The sequence below is a fragment of the Podarcis filfolensis genome, assembly GCF_964270895.1.
Source record: "Podarcis filfolensis genome assembly, chromosome: 6".
Taxonomy (NCBI): domain Eukaryota; kingdom Metazoa; phylum Chordata; class Lepidosauria; order Squamata; family Lacertidae; genus Podarcis; species Podarcis filfolensis.
Genome location: NC_139609.1, coordinates 38,034,762 through 38,042,499, shown reverse-complemented (window position 1 = coordinate 38,042,499; position 7,738 = coordinate 38,034,762). Strand labels below are relative to the sequence as shown.

At 44.0% G+C, this 7,738-nt stretch overlaps 1 protein-coding gene across 9 annotated transcripts in view; it reads left to right on the top strand.

The window, feature by feature from the left end:
- The first annotated feature begins 4,304 nt into the window (after nt 1-4,304).
- The window catches only part of SGIP1 (SH3GL interacting endocytic adaptor 1), a 138,568-nt gene continuing 135,134 nt past the window's right edge, over nt 4,305-7,738 (top strand). For 4 of the 9 annotated variants that reach the window (XM_083621118.1, XM_083621117.1, XM_083621115.1 and 1 more), the window contains exon 1: nt 6,988-7,135. The gene's annotated coding sequence lies outside the window, so the exon portion shown is untranslated. Of the gene's footprint in view, nt 4,826-6,223; nt 6,405-6,987; nt 7,136-7,738 lie in introns of those variants that run through there. The other 5 variants (XM_083621133.1, XM_083621124.1, XM_083621111.1 and 2 more) reach the window with 5 other exon arrangements.

The window sequence follows — 7,738 nt, the reverse complement described above, 5'->3', positions numbered from 1 at the left end:
AAGTTTCTCTGGACATCAATATCTGTGTGAATGTAAAATTGTCTCCTGACAGCCTTCTTGAAGTTCTAGGGTCAGGACACAGCCTAAGCGACCCATTCTTCTTTTGTATAATACTTCAGCTACTCACCCATGCTATAGGCTGTCATGAACTGGCAGGATGATGGGGAGGAGGAAGAGGGTCCCAGCGAGGGGTGTAGCCAGGACTGGGACACACTGGGGCAAGCAGGGGATGGGGAAGGAAGTACTCAGAGGGTGACAGGGGATGGATGCACAGGAACCAGAGCAGCAGGACCCATCACCAGAGCCAGAGGGCTCTTGTCCCCATGAACACAGTGGGCTCTGAGATGTAGGGAGCAAAGGGAGGGACGTTCTAGGAGGCTGGGGCAGACAATAGCCCACAGCCCAGCTCCCTAGCTGGCCAGGTGGGGCTTGTTAGCTCTGGGAGAAGGCATGTGATTCCTCAGCTGGAGTAGGCTCAGAACAGGTGAGGGTCACAAGCCTCATCAAGCCCACATGCTGCAACCAGCAAGCAAAGAGGGAAGCAGAGCTGAGGTGCTGTCTGCTCAACTGCCCCTGTTGATAGACGTTGGCTTGAATGCTCCTGGACCTCTATGGGACTCTGCTTTGGGTTTGACTCTGGACTGTATTCTGATTGCTGCACTTCAGAATTGGCTACTTGGATTGACTGTGGACTGCGTTTCCTGAGCTTTGGACTTTGGTCGTGTGGCTTGACCCTGGACTTTGGATTTGCTGCCAGGTAAGCCAGGGGTTCAGGACATAGACTTAGTCACTTTAGAGATAACCCAATGAACCTGAGGTACTGTGGGGCTGGTTGCAGTTGGTCCTCTATGGTGTTGGAGATATTCCTGCATCCATAAACAACTAGGGGCACAACTTAGTCTACATAAATGTATATGTGCTGCCGAAGCGAGCACTTGTCTACATAAATGTGATGCACACCTGGAAAGTGTCTCAGACCAACAAAAACATAGGAGTGTGCTGTAAGGAGCTATCTTCATTCACACACCTGATGAGTTGCATAGTCTCACATGCTGCATGGCCCACCTCAAAACACCTTTCTTGCAAAAGGCTATGAATGTTCCTCTTGGAGTAATTCTTGTCCCTCCAAATGCAGTCAGGGTGACACTTGCTGGGATTGGTTTCACCTTCTTGTGCAATAATTTGGCCACATTCTCTGCACCAGTGTCCAGTTAGAAATAAATAGGCTTGCCAGCAACAGTAACTGGAACACCAGGGAGCAGGGGATACCTTTTGCACAGCATCCACAAAGGATTATGGTCCTTGTCCAGGAGTTGATTAACAAATGTCTACAGCACAAGTTAGGATTTAAATAAAGGTTTCTTAGCAACCTAGCCCTCAGCCTGCCTGAGCATGCTCTACAAACAGCATGGTTATTTAATGAGGAAGACAAGCAATTCTCCAAACTCACAAGTTTGTGCAAGCATCTTTAAATCAGTGACATAGCGATTAGTGCTTTCCCCTTCCATCTGAATTCATGTGAAGAACTTGTTTCTGTCAAGTCATTCTTTTTAGGAGTGCGGTAGGCCTCAGATTTGCTGGTAACAAATGATATATTTTACTTATCTGACTATTTGGTGAACTGAAAGATATTGAAAACCTTCCTAGCCTCTTCCCCAGGCACATGCAGAAATAGGACATTTTTTGATTCACCATCCTTTATAACTGCATCGCAAACAATGCTGTATACTTCAAATTCCTGCTTCCACTTTCTCCAGTTGCTGGCCACATTGCCTTGAAGTACCAGCTTCCCTGGAAACTCATATTCGTGCCATAACCACTGTGCTGAGATGTCTATGGGGAACAGGCCCGGCCCTGACACCATGCAATATGGTTCAGTGGATCCTTTGTGTATCTACTCACATGGTTGCACACCTTCCTATTAACCCTACACCACAGCAGACACCAAAAAAAGCAGTTGCTGAACTACAGAGGAAAAACAAATAGCTTTGAGGCTGGCTTGCACCAAACTGAGTTGGTAGAGGACTGACACACAGGCACACTATAAATCCCACCCACTAAGGAGCAATTGTTAACAGTCAATGTCATTTTAACCCTTTACATGCCATATATCACAGGGCTCATCTTTTCCACAGATTTTTGCATTTAGTGTTATATGCTGTTACCTCATTTTTGATTTTGAGTTATATCTTCCTATACAGATAACAAGTTTTTTAAATGGCAGTTTTAAATAACAGAAGAGGTTTGAATAAAGCAGGGCACAGAGGAGTTGTGAGGATATGATGGGGTTTTATTCATCTATTTATTTATTAAATTTATATACCACCCTTCATCAAACGATCTCAGGGCAGTTTGCAAAATAAGGGGTTTAAAGAGCTATGAGGATATGGGAGTGGCTTGAAAAAGCTAGAGAATATGCACCTCCTTCCCATAGCTGTCAATGTTTCCCTGTTTTTAAGGGAAATTCCCTTATTCAGAATAGGATTCCTTGCAAGAAAAGGGAAAAGTTGACAGCTATGCTCCTTCCCAAAGCCTACTTAGCACTTTCCCAGCTCCAATTTTGGGCTTGCTTCCCCCGTCCTGCATGACAAGGCTATGTGTGGCCCATGGGTTCTGCATCAAAGCACTCTTGCAGCCCACTTGATATAAGTTGGGTTGCCCTGAGCTAAGAGGTTATTGTGAGGGTGGCAGGGAAGATGGCAATAGGAATGATCACGGGCACAGCCCCATGTGCTTTCACGTGTTCAATACATTATTCTGTTATCCTCACAGCATCCTTGTAAAGCACACAGAACTACCCACATGGAGAAAGGAACAAAATGGGGGGGGGGGGGCTTAACTGAAGTCATCTAGTTGAGTTCATGATAGTGCTGATTCATAGCTAAGCTTCTTAATCATTATGCTAAACTACACCAGATCTCAAGTTATTTTGCCACTGATGATTGTGTTATATTCTGAATTTCATATCAGTGATGTTGCTCAAGCATGGTGATTTTCTAAACAGGACCAACCTTTGCCCATCCTTCCCTAACATGAACTGGAAAAGACTAACTTCTGATATTTGTGCATTCAATCATAAATCAACAGCACCATCTGGTGGAAAAAGGGATAATAAGTCGTCATGCACCAAATCACTCTACCTACCTGTCTGGTCTTCTTCCTCCTTCCCTGACCCCTGGTCCTCCTCCTCCTTTTCCTGTTTTTGCTCCTTCCTGACTCCACCAACTACTCTAACTCTCAATTAGCCTTCTTCTCACCAGCACCTGGCTGTGTGTGTGTGTGTGTGTGTGTGTGTGTGTGTGTGTACTTCTGGAACTTCTAGTCCTGCCCCAGCCAATCACACAGTCCAACTGAAAATTCAAAACTCGAACGCACCAATCAAAACAAGCATATTCTTATGCATAACGAGAATTCTAACACCAAGCAATATTTCACTGGGCCAGATAAAAAAACGCCCCACAGCGAATCCATTACAATGTAACATTACCCTACAAATGTCAGAGCACATTACGCAATGCCCGTTAACACTTCATTCGAATAAACAAGATTCCTTCACAGAAGCACAGCCAGGTTCGCCTGGCGCCTTCATTATACACCAGGGGTCAGCAACCTTTTTCAGCCGTGGGCCGGTCCACTGTCTCTCAGACCATGTGGGGGGCCGGACTATATGGGGGGGATTAATGAATTCCTATGCCCCACAAATAACCCAGAGATGCATTTTAAATAAAAGCACACATTTTACTCATGTAAAAACACACTGATTCCTGAACCGTCTGCGGGCTGGATTGAGAAGGCGATTGGGCCACATCTGGCCCCTGGGCCTTAGGTTGCCTACCCGTTATACACCTTTAGGTGCTAGGCAAAAACGTTTCTCTTCAGCCAGGCCTGTGGCTAACACCCTATATCCTTTTAAACGTGTCTGTGGGAGGGGGTGGAGGAAGCGGGTTTATTGTTTTGTTTTGTTCCTGTTATGTATTTTGTGTTCTTATTTTGTATTTTCAGGCTCTGAGGTGTACGGATGAAGGGTAGTATACAAATTTAATAACGAATAAATAAAAAGCTGCCTTATGCTCAGTGCTATTTTTTCTAGAAAAAGAGGTGCTGGAACTGAGTTCTGGATGAAAAAAAAGTCCTGCTTTTACAGAGTCGGACCATTGGTCCACCTATTTTACTAGCTGGCAGTGGCAGCTCTTTGGGGTTTCAGTTAGGGATTTTTTCTCTGGGACCTTTGGCATGCAAAACAGGTGTTCTACCACATGCTCCACCCCATTCCCAGTTGTAAGGTGGAGGGTGAGTCACCATACACCCCATCAAAATTTCCCTGCCCCTCTGCAATTTGTGTCTGTGGGAGGGGAGGGGGAATGATATACTTTAGCAATGGAAGGGTTAAAGTAATAGAGTTGATTCCTAGAGAAGAGAGACAGACAGCACTGAAGAAAATGGCTGAACAATGTATACAGGCCTTAACCCAACCATAAGAGCAACACAATGCATTATCTACATCTAGGGAAACTGAGCAACTATTACAGTATGTTAAAAAAAATTAGGCTTTTCTGAGCTACAGAAACAAAAATAATCTTGACAGGGAAGACTTGGGAGGGAGAGATGTTCATGACGCTCTGCAGAAACACAGTAAAAAGTAAACAAGAAGTGGCTATTCCACAGTAATTACCCTCATGCACACCCCACAACCTGTGATATAGGATGTGCCCCCCCCCCCCCGGGAAACTCACAGGAACTCAGTTCCAGCACTCTCAGGTGAGTTCCAGCACCTCTCTGGTGGGCACCATTAAACAACAACAACAGAACAGGGAAGGTGTTCATGGTGAGTTTCAGCACCTAGAAAAATAGCACTGGATATGGGGATAACTTGGCATGCCAATGGCCTGATAGCAGGTGAGAATGTACAAGCACTATAATAATCAGAGATACTGAGATCTCAGGAAGTTATATGAGGATAAGTACCAATAAACCTAATGGGGCTTATTTCTAATATGATTTAGGCCTCTGGTTTTTAGTAGACTGCATATAACAACGGGCAGTGGATCCCAAAACATGAAAAAGAATCTAAGTATTTGTCCCTTGTGAATAATTACTGTACATACCTGCTATATTGCTTTGTCTGGCTATAAACATGCGTCTGATGGACAGAAACAGAAGCTTAAAGAACTGAACTGGAACAATTGTTTTAGATTTAAGCTATGTTGCAATATCTGTATATGGTTCAGAGAAGTATATATGGAAATATTGTGGATGGGAAAACCACACAATTATACATATTGTGGGTTTTTGTTTTGTTTTAATGGTGCATTCAAGACGTAGTTTCTAAGACAAAGTTTATACAACTGCTATTAAAAAATGTGGGGTGGGGGAAAAGGAGGAGTAAGGTTACAATCCGATGCCCACCTAGCTGGAAATAAGCTTCACTTAAGTCAGTGGGTCCTACTTCTGAATTTACATGTATAGGTTTGTGCTGTAAATTGTTTTGCAAGCTCTTCACACTAGATAAATGCAGATTTATAGCAGCATAGGGACAAGTAGATGGAATAGACAGAAATAACATGCATAATGCTCTATATACTTAAGTGTGGTGTGTTTCATAATGGACCATATCCTTTTAGTGTTTGTTTTTGATTTGCTAGAGGCAGCTTTCGCTTGGTGTCTATAAACTGTATTCCTCAGAAACCACAGCAATATCAGCTGTAGGGGGAAATTTCACTTTCCTTTTTAAAAAGAAGCTGTCATGTGACAACTGTTTCCTTCAGCAAAATAAAGCTTTGAAGTAACCAAAAGCAACTAACATTCCATTTTCATTGGAAACTAAAATGCTTTTCTCCCTGAAACAATTTTAGATGCTATAAAATTGAACATGATGAACTAGGACAGAGAATAAGAATAATTGAAGTGCTCAGACGATTGATGCCCACAAAGCTGTCCTTAACATTTAAAGTATGCAGCAGGGGAGGAATCAGCATCCCAAATCATATACAGAGACTTGAGTACAACATAACTCTTAATCCAGACTTGTAAAGAAACCTTGCACATTTTGTGTTGGTCTGCTATGGAAATGCTGGCTTTTAGCTTCTTAGCAATGTACTAAATGACTGCATTGTACCAAGAGGACAGGTGGAAGCAGAATGGAGTGATTTGTTCATCCTTTGCCAGCTCTCTGTGTTTCCATGCTGGTTGTGCAGGAATAAACTGTGCTTCCTTTGTAGCTGGTGCAGAAATCTAGTAGGCTGGATGGAGCGATCCACCACCCCTCTGCCAACTGGAATTGATAGCTGGTCCACTTAAGAATTCAACCTAACAGTGCTGGGCAATTTTTCATTCACCAGGACACAGGCCAGTGGCACTCAAGGGCCTTTAAGGGTTACGTGTGCTCATCATAGCAGCTACCACTGGTAATTTTTGAATATGTTGTAGGATGGAAGTGTGTATGGATCCTCAGGCACAGCATTGTGCACTGGGAAGGGAAACATGTGAGGTTGACACAGTGGTCAAGTCAACTACATCCATGGGTGCATGTTTCCTAGATCTCCAGGTAGGGATAAAGTGGTTGTGTTCCCTGGTGGAGAAGAAGCAAATCCAGCACCAAGGCCCTCCCAATCTGTTGGTTATTTGCCTGGGTGAGAATTATCTGGGCTCACGCAGGTACATAGACTTTGTATGTCCATTGCCTAGGCCTCACGGCTGCAGTGCTAAGCTCCTAGGCCGGCTTAAACCCCTCCCCGGATGCCCAGTGGGATCTTGGTTTCTTGGCTTGTGCCACACCAGGATCCAGCATGTGGGAGATTGAAGTCAAATACAACTAACAGTCATAGGGCTAGTTAGTGCATGAAGTACCACAGAGTTGTATTGTTAGATAGACTCAGCTAGGACACGCCCCTTCCTTCCTTCCTTCCTTCCTTCCTTCCTTCCTTCCTTCCTCCCTCTCTCTCTCTCTCTCTCTCTCTCTCTCTCTCTCTCTCTCCCCCTCCCCCTTGCAACATGTAACAAGATGGAGGTGTGTAAACTTGCTTCAGAGCTTACAGCATGTGTTTGGAACTATATTCTGTACTTTCTACCCAATAGAATTTTGCCTGTATTATCTTTGCTGCTGCATGGAAGAATGCATGACTGAGACCTTGAATCTGTAAGTAAGTATTTTAAACTTATTTAACAGTGTGTGGTCTGCTCTAGGGGCACAAAGAGGTCAGCTGTTATGCACCACTGAATGGGATAAAAAATGGTTTAACAACCTATATCTCCAAGACTACATTGCTGCTTATTTTTGTGAGTTTAATATTCTGCTTCTGGAGCTCGCTGTGTGCTAGCCCCATGTTTTGAATGTAGGCACCTATCCATTTTCTTTTTGTTGTTCACCTACACATGTGGGTCCTTATACAGCAGTAGTCAACTCACAAGGCTGCAATGGGTTCGTCACAGCCATAGTGCTGAATACTATTCCAGTAGCAAGGACTGCTTGGAATGATGACCTGATCCTTTCCCTACTTCTCTGCCAACCCCACTCAGCTGCTATATAATCAAAGCTGTGGCCTGATGGGAATTGTAGTCCAGCAGCACCTGGAAGCAAGAGGTTCCACACTCCCAGTTTAAAGAACTAAGGGTTTAAATTAGAGTACTGAGAGCTTAAATTAGTATGCAGATGATGGGTGGCCTCTCCTCTTTCAAAGGTGTATAGCACCTTGAAGATGTGCACAGATGGCAGCTGATGCAAGACTTGATGCCTGGTGCT